This window comes from Octopus sinensis, linkage group LG2, assembly GCF_006345805.1.
Source record: "Octopus sinensis linkage group LG2, ASM634580v1, whole genome shotgun sequence".
Classification (NCBI taxonomy): domain Eukaryota; kingdom Metazoa; phylum Mollusca; class Cephalopoda; order Octopoda; family Octopodidae; genus Octopus; species Octopus sinensis.
The window spans coordinates 126,353,721-126,370,445 of NC_042998.1; the positions used below are offsets into that span (position 1 = coordinate 126,353,721).

General features: G+C 34.4%; 1 protein-coding gene across 5 annotated transcripts in view; it reads left to right on the forward strand.

The window, feature by feature from the left end:
• Nucleotides 1-16,725, forward strand: part of LOC115222253 (serine/threonine-protein kinase 10) — a 226,612-nt gene that overhangs the window by 21,378 nt on the left and 188,509 nt on the right. The gene's annotated exons all lie outside the window — the stretch shown is intronic.

Here is a 16,725-nt window from a genome sequence, read left to right on the forward strand (position 1 = left end):
AGATCCTATGTTCCATATTAAATGAGGGGGAAACATCTTACAAGCAATGAATATGAGGGCAATGCCCCTAATTAGGTATGGAGCAGGTCTTATTGAATGTAGAAAGTGTGAACTGAAGGACATTGGTAAGAAGTGAGAAAGCAATTGACAATGCATATGGTCTGATATGGTCTAGTTTATACTGGAGAAAAAAAAAAGGAGAAGGAATAGGACAGAGCCCAAAAGGAGGGAAAAAGAAAAATGTGGAAAAGAATCAAACTTAGAATTAAAGAAAACCCATTCAGCATTTTTCAAAAACATGAGAGGTAAGGGATGACAAGGACAACTGGTTACCACTACAGAAAGAGGTACTGAAGAAAGAGAGCAAGAGAGTGCTTTTGACAGCATAGGAACAGGTTCTAAGAGTAAACTGCATCAAGAGGACTACTCACCAAATTGCAGAATGTGCAGTGACTCAGATTAAACCATAGCTCACATTGTATCAAAATATTCACAGGTAGCTCAGAATAAATACAAAATGTGTAGGTAGGCATGATAATATTGCTGCAACACAAAACTTGAATTTTTTGCAAAAAGAAAAAGAGTTGGTTTTGCTTGCACAGTAAAAAGCTATAACCATTTTGTGGGAATTGCAATGTAAGCTCTTGAAAACAATGATGTGAAGTTGTTGCACGACTTTCATATACAGAGTGAAAGAAAATTAGAACACACCAGGCCAGATATTGCAGTCATTGATAAGAAGAAACTATGTGTTGTAACTGAATGGCATGTCCATTTGATGCTAGAGTAAAAAGAAAGGAAAAAGGAAAACCCCTGTGTTTATATCTATCTTTCACTCTCCTCCCATGCTCTTGCAATCTTACCCACCCTTCTGGATTCTTCTGTATCTGCTCCCTTCTATTCACCTTCTGGGACATGTTACCTTCAGGGTACATTCTAGCATCTCATCACTGCTCTATTTACCTCACTTTTGGGCACCACCCTACTTCCCCAATTCACCCATGTAAAATGTGAGGTAGCCATGAATCTTCTCCATAACAATAAATCTGTTCTTGCTTTTCCTATTATTAACCACTCAACACATCACTTAAAACAATTACCCTATCTCCTGTCTCTCAGTCTTTCAAGTTACAAGGTGAATTCATAGTGCTGGTGCCATGGAAAAAGCATCTAGTATACTCTGTTAAATGGTTGGTATTAGGAAGGGCATCCAGTTATAGACACCATGGCAAAATGGGATTTTGGACCAAGACATGGGTCCCTAGCCTGTTGGATCTTGTCAAAATGTCCAACTCACTCCAGCATGAAAAGTGGACCTAAAAATGATGAAGATGCTGTTGACAATGAACAGAGATAACTGTAAAAGAACAAAAAAACTAACAGGCTTCCACACAATTTCCACCTGCCAAATTCCACTGAGGCTACACTAGAAGATAAATTCCCAAGGTACCAAGTTGTGAGATCATACCTGGAATCTTGTGGTTATAAAATGAATATTTTTAACCTGATGACTATATAAGTTATGACTTTGACAGTAACCCTGTAGCTTCGTTATTTGTGCTCACCATACACAAAGCCTCAGCAGTACAGATTGTGGTTATTCAACAACACCCTTATATTTGTTTTGACTTTTTGGCTGGTGTAGATAGCACACACATCCACCTTCTCACATACACTGTCACTGACACCGATATCATAATTGATATCTAATTGAGGGTTACTTAGTATTAAATTCTTTAACAGCTTGATTACATCAACCTTATTAAAAAGTAAGTTATTTGGCACCTGTTTAAAAATAGCTTTTATAAGAATTTGGTTTTGTCAAAGGTTGTTAATAAAGTTAGTTGGGCTGGTTGTTAAATTTTTTTTTCTATTAACTTGCTGTTGGCAGTATATAAAAAAAGACAATGCAGCAAAAAACAGAAAACAACAACTTACATTCTTTGATTTATTGCTTTCCTTACTGTTTAATCTTTCTTTGATTTGACTTAGTCATGTCTCTAATAATACTGACTAAACTTAAGGCCACAAACTTATAGAAAAAGGAATGTATGATTGAACTATCCCTCCAGCGAAACTTGGTACTAATTTTACCTACATCAAATATAATGTAGAATATGTTGTTGATTGACCTTAGTTGGATTTATGGACAAAACTAAATACTGTAAGACTTATTTAACCCTGTTATCTATTATTTCATTTACTTATAAACTGGTTTAATATAGTGCGTGTGCACATACATGCAAGTACTGTCCAAATCTCTGACCAATCACATACAGCTAGCTGGCATTCAATTGGCGTATCAAGTTTCAGGTATTTTGATTGGGTTTTGGATAGAAAATTCACAAAAAAGTCACTTCTATTGATTTTTTAATGGCTTTGCTGGGTGACTGGGGAAATGTAAAGATGTGCATGGCCACCCTTGGATGGTTTTGAATGACCATAGAAAGTGCGAGCCCTCTAACTGAAAAATTGTGGATTTGTATAAAGGACACGCACGCAGACATTTTGCCGTTTATATATATAGAGATGACTAATAGTAATTTTTTTGACTAGGTTGCACAATGCCAATATTTGGTGGGAGATAGGTATATTTGATTTGACCTTAAAATATTACTCGGACTTATTTTGGTTCCATAGTAATATAAAACAGACCCAATTCAAGGTGTTCTACATGAAATTGTGGGTATAACACAACTAGCCATCACTTGTGAACAAATATGGCTTGGTAACAAGTACCATTGCTTTCACTAATTGTTTTAGTGAAAGCGTGGTACAAGTTAACCAGCAGAACATCCAGAATGTGCCAGCTGGAGAGAAAGAGGGCTGCACCTGTACTCAGCTGTTATTCATTATTGATGAAAAGGCTGAGCAACATGTAATGAAGTGTCTTGCTCAAGATGTGTTACTTATTCCAGGAATTGAATCCATGTAATCATGAGCTGAATACTCTAATTACTAGACCATGCATGGGCAACCTGTGGCCTCCGGTCTGCATGCAGTTCTCAACATGTTGTGTGGCCTTCAATGAGTTTCTAGGTTACTAATTTCTACAAGTGAAAAATTTTTCTCAAATTTTCCAATTATTAACCTTATTGTCTCTCACCTCTTAAACTTGCACTTCAATTTTGCATTTAATTTCGTCCCGCCTTCCTTCTCTCTCTCTCGATGTACATTAGGAAACAATGAAAGAGATGCCAGCTTAATGTAAACTTTCATACTAAGACAAATAAAATTAAGAACTGCAAACAATTCAGTGTTAAGTGGGCAAGTAATATTTCATGCAGATGTGTTTTATCATGCGGCCCTCTCCCGCTTGGAAATGGTATGATGCATCCCCCAGTTGACGAAAAGTTGCCCATCCCTGCATTAGACTCTGTTTTCACTCAAGGCCCTGTGGGAGGACTTAGACTGGTGGTTTGTGCAGTCTTAAGTGATATTACATTCAATACTGCATATATAGGCTTTTACACCATCTAAAGAATCAAATATTTCAAACAAAACACAATATCAAAAGATTGTTTCATGGTTCTCTATAAAATTCCAACCACCTTACGACTTCCAGAATAGCTGGAATTTCCATAGGCCCTGTTTGTAGTATTTTATTGGTCTTTGATGACACGGTCCCTGTGTTAAGTTGTCTATGTATAAAAATATTGTTCTTTAAAACAAAAAATGAATATACAAATCAAAATGTATTGTTTATAGAAACAAAATATGAGATTAATAGTTTGATAAGCTTACACTTTTCAATGGTCAGAATGTGTGCATGTGTTACTGCATCTAATTGAGCAGTTGAATATCAATCTTTCATATGTGGAAACAATAAGAAATTAGTATAATTGGCAACTCATTAGGAGAGAAACATCATAAAAGCACACCATGAAAATCATAACTGTTCAACTAATTGGTGTTGAAGATATAGATTTTTGCTACTACTTGACACTAAGCTGGGGCATGCTTCGTTAGCAGTAAGATGACTGTTAATAGAGATGGATGTGGAAAAAAAACTTGCAACAAATGTAATCTGTAGACAACTCAAAGTAAAAATTATACCGCAGTGTGGTTTCATGAGTTATTGTGGAGTTAATTAAGTTGATTTTTATAAATGGAAATAAGGGAATTATATGCAGTAATGATTTTTGTGTCACGTGTATTAACTTTTCTTTCTCTAAAACAGGTATGCTCAATTTCAAAAATAGTAAAATGCTATGTTACTTTTTAAGCAATATATAGATTTAAAAAACTTATTTAAAAGTTTCATGTTTTATTTTTTAATTTTGAATATGAGTCAAGCAGAAGAATTCTGTTCTTATATTTCTTGCGCTTTTAATTATTTTGAGATTTATTATTTTACATAATATAATTCCATTGCTTCCTTGAACCTACATAATATATAATTCATTGGTTACCTATAGCTTAAATTACATTTAAATCACTGGGTACCTATAGCATACTTAAGTCTCTGCATGGTCACTTGACCTGCTAGAAATAGCTGTAAAAAATCATTTGGATCACACTGTACAATCTTAAAGAAAGGAAGGGCACATTGGATAATGTATTCCTAGATCTCCTGTCTTGTTTTCAGTGTATTTAAACACCAACATATTGTACAGGCCTTGATTATTAGTGAATGACAAATAGTAGTTGGGTTATTCAGTAGTAGATGATTAAATTGCATTTTAAGAATTTAAGATTGTTTGGGATATCTTTAATATGTTGAAGTCTCATCTCATCCCTTACATTTCTCACATTGTCATAACTTTTGCAATCAGTAAAATGTCTTTTTATATTATCGTCTCATTAATGTCTATTAAGTTTTATGCAATTTCTCCTGTTTACATTTTCATAATATTTTTCATGTATATATGTTAAGAAATATAGGAGCAAAAAAAAAAAAATGCAAAAAATCTTCTTAGGGCTTTATTTTATTAAATTTTTCAAACATTCTTCTGGGCTTTTTAGTTGAAGATATTTTTTTCATAATAATTGATGAGGTGCACAGAGAACAGTGAGAATCTAAGCTATAATTTATCTATTTATTCTCAATATGTTCTGGCAGATTTGAACTGGAGTTTTTGATCACTGTTGTTTATTGCCATTGGAGAGTATCTCCTCCATTTAGACAATGTGTGCCCATAACATACACAATTCACCTGATAGTGTTTCGAACTATTTTATATCTTGGTCAAAGCTACTCCATTGGGCAAATGAATTTAACCAGACTCTTGTTTATAGAGATCAGCAAATTATTTGCTGATGTGTACTGATGTTTGTCAAATAGATAATTCATGAGGTGCATGTTGAACAAGAACCCAAACCATATCATATCCATTTTCAGTATGTTTTGGCAGATTTGAACATAAATATATTTTTTTTATTTAGTTTGTCTTAAATTGAATGGTTCGTCACCTATTAACTTTTAGGATAGTTGATTGCATAGATTCTTTGAAAGTTATTATATTTGTGGAAGCTGGTTGGACAGTGTTTTTATATTGACCTTTCCCCATGTTGCCTTTGAAATAGTTTAAAAAGAAATGTTGATTAATTAAAAGAATAATGATTACACACACACACACTCTCTCTCTCACTTTCTCTCTCTCTCTCTCTCTCTCTCTCTCTTTCTCTCCTACATGTTCCTTATATCTGTACCAGATTGAAATTTTATATCAAACAATTGGATTCCGCCTGATATGATCTTGTAGACATGAAAACCGTCTCCATTACTGGATTAGCCACTGAAAAACCTACACTACATAAATAGTTTTAATGCTTTTAATTTTTGAGGTTTAGACATTTTGTGCTATTACAACTTCCTGTTTCATCAGATTTCTAATGCTACTAAATGTCTTCCCTTCTTTTGTGTTGTATTGTAAAAATGAAAAGTAATTGATTTGAAGTTTATTGCAAAAGGCTGTTGTTAGTTCATAGATGTTTAATTTTTAGTTGGGTAGATTCTTCCACTATATAGAACCTCCTGCTAGATGGAAGCTTTTCATATTGAAACAAGTGATGGAGTAGAGGCAGTGAAAATGTAGTTAGTTATATTGATCTCAACTTGTGCTGTTTTGTAATTTAATTGTCAGCTCTTTTATAACTTGCATCATAGTATTGAGATTGCTATACCACTTATTAATTTTTTTTCCTTTTATTTTTGAAAATTCTTTTCTAAACTGTATAATACCATGATCTTTAATTAAAGAAATTGCATTACGTTATAAAGTAATGCATTTTTACAACCAACTTAGAGTTGATGTAAATAGTTCTAGGTTTTATTTCTTTTTGTGCTGTAGTTCTCCACTACCAACAACCTACAATAAAAAAAAATTAAAAAAAAGAAAATAAAAAGCTCAAATGGAAACAGTCTTGATGAAAGATAACTATGAAGTCTGAGGGATTTAGATTTATAGTAGTTTTTCCTATTTCCTAATTGTTGATAACTAGCAGAACAATATGTACCAAGTAGTTCTATCTACTTTGAAATAGAAAGTTCACTTGTTTAAGAAGAGTAACTAGGATTAACCTTATCCTTGTTGCTGTGTGACATTAATGATGTGAATGATATACTGCACACAACATTCCTTCTGACTTATACTCTCCACATTTGTTAACCTAATGCTGTTATTTAAACTGAATCTGTCAATATAACGAGTTTCTTTAGGTTAATAAAAAAACAATTATAACACGTTATTTCCAATGCTCGACACACATTTTTCTGCAACAAAAATGCAGTTACTGCTGTAATTGTTAACTAAGGGCTTATTGATTGATTTAGATTTCATACTTGAGGATTATTTCATTAGAAAATGTTGACACAAATTTCATGTTAGAATATTGAAATCATTTAACTGCTGAAACTGCTTTACACTCGCATTTCTACTGCCAGTCTATTCAGAGCTGGATCTACCTCTCAACCTTTTAATGCTGTGAAACTAGAGCTTAATATTTCAAAGGCTTTTGAAGACATTATTCACTGAAAGTGCTTATCACGAACTGAGTTTTTGCAATAATTTCTACATACAAACATACATAATATTAAAAATCAATCCATTACTGATCATTTCCTTAACATGATTTGGCTGTGTGTGTGTGTGTGTGTGTGTGTGTGGTGTGTGTGTGTGTGTAGGAGTTTGGAGTGGGGCTTATGAAGAATCTTTATAAACATTTATTTATATGAAAAGATGCTTGGAAAATAAAATTATGACAGGACTTTTCTTGGTTGGTAACTTGTGTAAACAGTCTTAGTCAGTTTGATATGTCAAAGGTTAAGAGATGTGTACATTCAGTTGTATTTCCATATACACAAATACACATGCTTCATATGAGGGTCTGCTACAATACTTTTGATTTAACTTCTGGTGTCATCTTGCTGAGCTTGATTTTTATGCTTGTTCCTCTATTGGGGCTGATGTTTGTCATAGGGTTCTTCTTGGTTATGTCTGTATTTTGTTTTTAGTTCATAGATAGCATAATTGGAACATTGTGCTCTTTATCTGTTAAAAAGAAGTTTGTAATCATAACTCCTGAAATATTTTCAGTATACTCTCTTTTTTTTTTTTTTTTTTTTTTTTTTTACTTGTTTCAGTCATTTGACTGCGGCCATGCTGGAGCACCACCTTTTAGTACTTATTCTATCGGTCTCTTTTTGCCGAACCGCTAAGTGACGGGGACCTAAATACACCAGCATCGGTTGTCAAGCAATGCTAGGGGGACAAACATAGACACACAAACACACGCATACATATATATATATACATATATACGACAGGCTTCTTTCAGTTTCCGTCTACCAAATCCACTCACAAGGCATTGGTCGGCCCGGGGCTATAGCAGAAGACACTTGCCCAAGATGCCACGCAGTGGGACTGAACCCGCAACCGTGTGGTTGGTTAGCAAGCTACTTACCACACAGCCACTCACAAAATAAATGTTGGTGTTTTCTTTTGTGTGTACTTGAATTTGTAGTATTTCATTAGACTGATCGCACGACCTGGTGATTAGACTAGATCAGAAACAAAACCTTTAAGAGTATCATTTCACTACAAGCTAAATTAGTGTTGGGTTAAGCTAGTTTAATCAGATTTAGTTAATTATTTGTTTTTATGTATTCCTCTCTCATAGCTTCTGAGTATATAAGCTTTGTTGCAACTATTCAAATTAGTAACACAGTCTCAAAACTACTTTTGGTCATATGCATTGTTATTTATTAATGATCATAAAAAACAAATATATTATCCAGAAAGGAATATTTAATGTGAGAACATTAGAGGCAATTGGTTTACATATAAATCTGCCGATTTCATTGTTTGATTTCCTTTTACTAATTTCACTCATTGAACCTCTTGACATTCTGTGGCACTCCTTTCAAGGTACTGTTGATTATAATGGTTCTAATAACTATTGATTGGAACTTCTTTTATCAACTTCAAAAAGGTGAAGGTTAATGTGAACTTGGGTAGGATTTTAACACAGAATGTAAATGAACTTAAACAAATACCCCAGGTTATTTTGAATGATGCTCTACTAATTCTGACTTTTGCTACTGATACTTGTAGAATTGAGTTTGTATCACAGGTTCTCATTTTAAACTGATGGATGTAATGACTTCTATTTGAGCTTTTATAGAATCTCTTTGTGTCTATAAGACATGCCACTTGAAAAAGTAGCAGCCTTTTCATCCTTGGCAAAACTCTTGAAATACATTCTGTGCTTTAGGGCACAATATCCTAACCTTTTCTGCCTCGAGGCACCCTTGCCAAGCCTATCAGAAAGGAAATACTTCTCTAATATATTTTGATTAGCTGATATTAGAGTCAACTCTCTTGGTTGTTGTTTTTAGATTTAAACATCTAAAGTGGGATTTTTTGATAACTATTTGCATGGTATATCAAAGCTTTTTCAATTCACAGTATTATATATATGACTCCCAACAGTATGTATATTTAGTATACAGAATGTTCCCTTGAGGTACTTCCCCCTCAGCTTTATTGTTGCTTTTATCTTTAGCATGATGGTATTTGGGTATGTTTATTGCAAATATTCAATTTGTGAATTTCCTAGTTGTCTTGATATATATCTATTTTGGGTTAGATCAGCAAAGTTTAAGGGATTTCATTTAAATGGTGATCAAGTACTGTAGTACATAATCTAGTTTGGTTTCATTTTAGTGTTTTCACTGATTAACTGAGGTTTGTGTGTGTTTGTTTATTTTTTTTATGCGTAACTTATTCAAGAAAAGTATATAGTAATTATGAAAGCTGACTTTGAGTTTTGTATTATTGATGAAAGAGCATTCTAGGTATAAATAAAAATTATAAAATACAAAGTGAAAAGGAAATCCAAAAAGTAAAATGTAAGACAGACTACTTGTGATTGTTGATTACTTGGATTAAAGTGCAACTTTTATCTGTTTTGCCAAAGGTCAAAAGTTTGCTTCTTGTGCCAAAATCCAATAGCTATCATGGTATAAGAAAAGCATAGCTTTTAATTGTTTATACCTAAATGAACACAGTACAGTTTCTGTACCATTTAAATACCAGTTATTAGTCCAGTAATCTAACCACTCATCCACCATCCATATTTACTTGGTTAACGTACTTTCATCTGTGTGTCACACATTCTGTGCTTCTGGAAATTCTATCGCAGCTCTCATGATATTTTTTTTTGCATCACCTTGCTATGCTGCTTTGCAGTTGGCAAATTAGAGTTAATTAGCTAGTAGATAAAGTTTAGACAGTGCTGAAAGATGCTAATCAATGGTATTAAGGTACAAGTTAGACATAAGATAAGATAGATGCATCTTCCTAAATTAAATTCTACATATATAAGTACATTCTGTGTGTTCCATGTTAGTATGGTAAAAGTTAATGTTAAGCCATCGATGGTGCTATTACAGCAATTATCCTGGTCAACATTCTATTGCACAGAGCTTCTCCTTTCAGGGAGCATCTATCTGGTCATTTGGTATGCTAGAAATAGCAGCCAAATTCCCTCTTGTCTTAAAAAAAGGGAATGGCATATTGGACAGTGTAGTGTTAGATAAATAGACAGCTGAAAAGGTCTGTGACTGTAACTGGAACATTGCAACTCAGGACAAAACAATGCCGTAACATTTACAATATAGATCATCATCCTCCTCGTCATCATTTAATGTTTGTTTTTCATGCTTGGCATGCACTGGACAATTTGGCAGGATCCAAAAAGTCAGAAGTCTGTGTCAAGTCCTAATGTCTGTTTTGGCATGGTTTCTATTACTGATACCCTTCTTAATGCCAACCATTTTACAGAGTGTGCTGGGTGCTTTTTTTCATGACACTAACAATAGTGAAGTCACCAAGTAACTTGCAAGACAAGGAAAACACTTTGATTGAGTGGGGTTGTAGTAGATAGGGAGATGGCTTTATATAGGTGTTGAGAAGTTAAGGTATAATGGACAGGTACTGGTGTCTTACAACAGAAGAGATACATAGCTAGCCCACATCATGTAAGGTTGGGTGGAAGTAGCTGGAAAATGAAATGAAGATCATGCTGATGAGGTGTTAAATTTCTGTAATGACCTAGAGGCTTTAATGAATAGAAGGGACTCAGAACTGTGTCCTGGTGAACTGCCATCTTTGCTAATTCTCACCTTATTGACCTTGTGTATTGCTTGTATGGCTATAAGCCATATATTTATCCCTAGCTTCCTCAGAGACCACCATTTCCCAGAGTGTGGGACCCTGCCAAAGGCTTTCCCCAGGTTGATGTATGCCAAGTATACTGGCTTAATTTTAGCCTAATACTTTTCAAAGTTGTTTTACGAGAAACAGAGTATTAGTGCTACTTTTCCCATGCACAATTTGAAACTGCACCTCCTCGTACCTAATTCTGACCTAATTAACTGTAACTTTCAGTAACTTTCTTGACCTGATCCAGTAATTTGATATCTCTTTAATTCCTTCTGTCTAAGGTATTTCCTTTACCCTTGTAACAATTGGTTATATTGTAAAGTCAGTTATTGGATATAAGACCTACCTGTGTAACCTGATTAACTATGTGGGTGACTAGGCTGTATCCTTCTCTGCAATGATTCCTGATGAATCAGGGGCTTTTCCTGCCTTCATATGCTTAATTGCTTTGTCATACTGTTGTCAAGTAGGATAGCTGGTCCCTCTGTTAGGTGCATGTTGGGTAAACCCTTGTCCTCACATGCATTCTCTACATTTAGTAACCTTTCACAACTGCACTTCCATACCACTTTCTTTTCAGCATCACTAAGTACAAATATATAGTCATCGATTCGCATATACTTGTTGCCCATAATATCTTGATTCTTTTTGATACACTGTCTTGTTATCCAGAACACCACGTCTCTGATCTTCATGCTATAGAACATTGACAAATCTTTTCCTTTCTACTCCTCCCCTTCTTACGAAACAGACCTATCATTTAACTTTTCTTCTAGCTACCTGGCATAATTCTCTGCTACTTCCATTCTTACAATCTTTCCAAGCCTATTTCTTTGCTTTTATGGTTCTCTTCTCTTTACTGTTGTCTCACAACCATGTCACTCTTGGTCTAGCTGGAACTTTGCATCAGATACAGATTTGGTCTGTTACTCTCAGTAGGTGGTCTCAAAGGAATTTCCAGTGTGTACACCCTCTTCTCCTATGCTTCAACTAGTACTTCTCTAATTTTCTGACTGTTCATTGGATCTTTAAGCTTCCATAACTTTCTATAAAAGACTGGTTTTCATTTCTGAGTCTTTTTAATTCTAAGTCTGAAGTCACTAGCCACTAACCTATGTTGGGTTGTACATTCTTCTACTGAGAAGGACTTTGTATTCATAAGCATCGGTCTATCTTGTTTTCTGGTGAGAATATACCTAACTTGGATTGTGTGCCAACCAGACTGATTGGTTTCTTGAAGTAAGTGTTGCAGATCATCAAGTCATTTGCATTACAAGACTGCAGCTGCCTTGTTTCCTCTTCATTTCAAGGACTAAAACTATAGTCTCCATGTGCAGCATGGAATCTAATGCTTGTTGAAGTCACCAGTGAAGAAAATTATGGAAGCTTAAAGATCCAATGAACATTTAGCAGCTGAGATATTATGAAAAAATCATTAAAACAGGAAATTTGATTGTATTGCATATGAAGATTTTGCTATAGACATGGTTGTATGAATGGTTGTCATTTATGTAGTAGTTACTGTTCCAAATTTTAAGGTCATTGAAAATTAGAAAACCTGTTTTTTAATATTTAGAAAATATAAATTTTATCAGATTTAGTGAAAAAGAATGATGCATCGGCAAAGTTATTTTCGAGACTTATCAAAGAGTACTATAATTCATTCAGCCTCAGGAAAAATGCAGTTATCCATCCATTAAAAACAAATCCTAATAAGGAAAAATTAATCCTTTTGAACTTGAAAATGAATTATATTTTTTAGTTCAGTTCACATTTTTTGTTGTATTTCTCACTAAAAATCCTATTAAAAAGTATGCTGACAAATCACTGCAATTCCATTATACCCTGGTCTCTATATATTATGCAAAGAAATCTAAATATTGATTAGTTGAAGTCTGTTTATTCATTTGCCTTGCAACATCTTTTTGGGATTCTGCAGAAAAAAACTACAAAAACAAAAACATAACAAACTTGTCCATATTCCATAAGTTTCATGATAAGAAATGTATAGTAAGGTATACCTAACAATAATAAAAATTTTAGCCATCACTGAGATGTGCAATCTAAATGTTGACAAATATTAGCAAATGTCTTTTTTATCATTCTCTGAAAAAGAAAAGGGATTGATTTAGCCAGTTGCTCCTCTAATTGGAGTTTTCATCAGACATGAAGAGAACTACAATAAGCTATTTATAGTCATAATATATTATAACCTTGCTATATTGGTTAGTCTGATTTGTTTAACCCTTTCGTATTCAGATTACTCTGTGAAATGTAATGCTTATATATTCACATTGCCCTGTATTAGTCATGCTTTGTCTCATAACTTAGATTTCTGTGATGTGACTCTTTACTTTAAGAATGATATTGCTGGGTATATGTAAGAGGCTGGATTTGGCTAGTTTTAACATAAAAGAGGTAGAATATTTAGGCTGGATATGGCTGGTTTGAATACTAAAGGGTTAATAGTATTTTTGTTGATTGTGTGATTAATTAATTTATAATGCATTAAACAGTGTACATTGCATAATTTGTTTAGTGCATCATTAATCTATAAGTTTAAATTGTAATTTGGGAGGCTTGGAAAATATTTACAGAATGCAGTTGCTAAGAATATAGCATAAGCAAATTCATAGCGCTAGATTTTGGTGATGTGTCAGTGCTAATATATAGTCATGTAAAAATAGTTTGCAAGTTTCTCTACAACCTCCTTTTATTTGTTATTTTTCTTTAGTCACTATAAGTAGAGCACGTATATACACCTTCCTGTCCATAGTTATGGAGCTGAGTGTATTCAGTTGTTGCTGCTGCAGAAGTTTAGAGATACTATAGTGTTTGTGTGGCTGTGGTATAATAATAGTTCAAATGAATAGCTTGTCTTAAGAAGGCAACTACTTGGAATATTTTCTTATTCTTTTGTCTATTTAAATTGGAACAATGTAAACTTAATTTATAAATTTACCTTCTATTTAAATTGGAGCAATTTAAATAGAAGGTAGATTTCTAAATTAAATTTACATTCTAATTCATGCCCATAAATTATTTGGTTCAGATTTTTTACTAATGTTTCGAAAAAGTTGATAGTGAGTTATGTGAGCTTGCAGTAGCTACTCTTTGCATCTATTACTAGTCCTAACTAAACTAAACCACTTATAGTATAAAGAGTTTAGCTGATATCTGATAATTAGTTTGCAGTCCGAATTAATATTAATTTCAGTGTATTTTTCATGACAGTATCTAAAGATTGATTCATCATTATTATCTGCCTATGACTCAGAGATAGTTCATTAAACAAAGCATTTAACTGACATTTTCTTTCAGTAGCTGTCCTATTTTTACTGAGGGCATGTTATTGTAAAATATAAGGCTTGTGTTTATTCTAAAGAGTTTAGGTAGTGTGTTGGTTCTAAACTGAGTTGGTTGGACAACTAAATAGATCTTTTAGTAGCTCAGTATCACACACACACACACACATACACACACACACACATATATATACACACATACATACCTACACAGGCACTAAAATATATTTTCACACCTCATTCCATGTCACCAACTGCTTCATCTGTACTACCAAGAACATAATTTACTAAAATACCAGTGCCTAAATTGGTCAGTGACAGGCATATTGTTTTGGAACACTTATTGGACATCTGATGCAACACCACTAGATCACCATGACCTGTTGTCTGCACTTCAATTCTTGTGACCATCTTATTGCACATGGTATTGTGAATCTCCTCTCAATTGTCTGTACCTTGAACAACAATTTTCTGCCTTAACACAGCCCACATGGCTCAAGTTAATAATCATGTTACTTTCCTTTAATATTGCTGCTTTCCTCTTAATGTCTCAACATACCAATAAATGCCGTCATGTGCTGGATGCTTTTTTTTCATTATATCAAAACTAGTGAGGATATCACACAACTTGCAAGACTAAGACCTCTTTCAACTAAAGCAGGTTTATGTAAGGAGATGAGGGGTTAAAATATGAGAGAAAGGGCCAGAACAGAACAGGTTTCATGTTGTAGAGGAATTACATAGCTACATACATAGGAGAGACGGTGAGAATAATCAGGCTGGATCCTCAAGGTATGAAGTGAGTACAAGTAAATGAGGGTAGAACAGTGTGGGTGGTTTGAGATTGCAAGAATATATGGGAGTGTGAGAGATGGTTAGAGATAGAGGGAATGGATGTGGGGGTAATATAATAAGTGAAGAACAAGTGTTGAGAGATGATAAGTATATGTTGAAGGGAAGAGTAGGTGACAGTTGCAGAGATTGGGTAGAGTTTGAGGAGTGGGAGTAATCAATGATACAGTGATATATATGAGTTAAGGAGAGGTAGGGAGAGTTGGAGATAACTGACTGTGCAGAAAAGGTGAGATGAAGAGCAGCAGAATAGTAATAATGATGCAGCAGAGAGAGAGAGAGAAAAAGAGATGTGTGAGAAGAACAGTATTGAAAATGAAGGATGGCTAACAAGTGAAATGGTTCCAGACAATGAGAATGATAAGTGGTATTCAGGTCTGCTTACATTTAATTACGGCAGCAGAATACTGCAGTTAGAGAGGTGATGGATCATGGGAATGGCTTAAGGAAGAAATTGGGTGAAGGGTTCAGTTCTGCACTCGCGTACGCACACACACACATGCGTGTACGCACACACACACATGCACGCACACACACACACATACACACACACACACACACACCACACACACACACACACACACACACACACACACACACACACACACACACTCTGCCCATTTTGAATCTCAATTTCACTGAGATGAGCAGGTTTTCTCAAGAACTGCATACTGCCAGTTGTCTTGGTTTTATATCATCTCCTGTGAAGTTCAAGGTCCTGAGATCAGCCTTCACCACATTGCCCTATGTCTTCCTTGGACTTCCTCTTCTGCAAGTTCCATCTACATTGATTGGCATGTCTTTATACAACTCTCCTCATCCATATGCATCATATATTCATATCAATGCAATTTTCTTTTTTGCACACTACATCTGATTCATCTAATATCCAGTTTTTATCTCAAAATATTTGTACTTTGTTGTTCATGCACACTTACAATGCACATTCAGTGGAGCATGCTTGCTTCATTTCTTTCCAGTCATTTAAAGCCCTCTGCATTCAAGGCTCATGTTTCACTGCTATGCAGCATGGCAGTTCCAACACAAACGTCATGCAATCTGCCCTTCACTTTAAGGGAAAAGTCGTTTGGTCTCTGCAGCAGTAATAGCTCCCTGAACATTTCCAACTCATTCCTATCCTAGCTTATATACGTTCAGAGCAACCACCTCCCTACTAATTATATCTGCTTGGTAACAAAAGCAGTCAACTACTTCTTATGAGCCATCCAGGCATTTTAGAGAATCTATTTCCAGTGTACTTATAATATGTACTGTTCCACTGCATCTATCACATATGAAGCTTGGTTTCTCAGTCTGCCTATGATTCCACATTTCCAAAACTCTTCAGATATATTTCTTCACAATAATATCTGAAAATTAAACATCCTTATTATGATCTAGTTACTGTAAATTTTCCCTCCCTTTCCAAGTAGTTTGATTCATCCTTTTAATTATCCTTTTTTTATTCTATATATTTTCCTATTTTTCTGTCATATCTTTTACTTAATATCCATCAGCATGACTTATCAGTTTTTTTTTTAAAAGATAGAGGAAAAGAAAAATGGCTGTTTGTGATATTGTGAGGTTACATTGAAGGTGAGGAGGCTCATATGGTAAAGTGTCTAAAAATATAGTAAGAAACTTGCACAGAAAACTGCGACCTGCTTATCAGTACTGGGCTGTTTGGCTTACTGAGTTTTTTGTTATTGGGACAGGCTGTGATGAAAATATTTAGAGGCAGCAAATTTTTTAAAATTTGCAAGGGGGGAATCACATTGGCTGTAGGGTTAATGTCATACAGCTCACAAGATAGCTATTAGCTCAAACATTACTATATGTTTCTAGGTAGTATATATACTTTGCTTCAGGCAGCCCCACTAGCTGAAAATCCTGTCCTATCT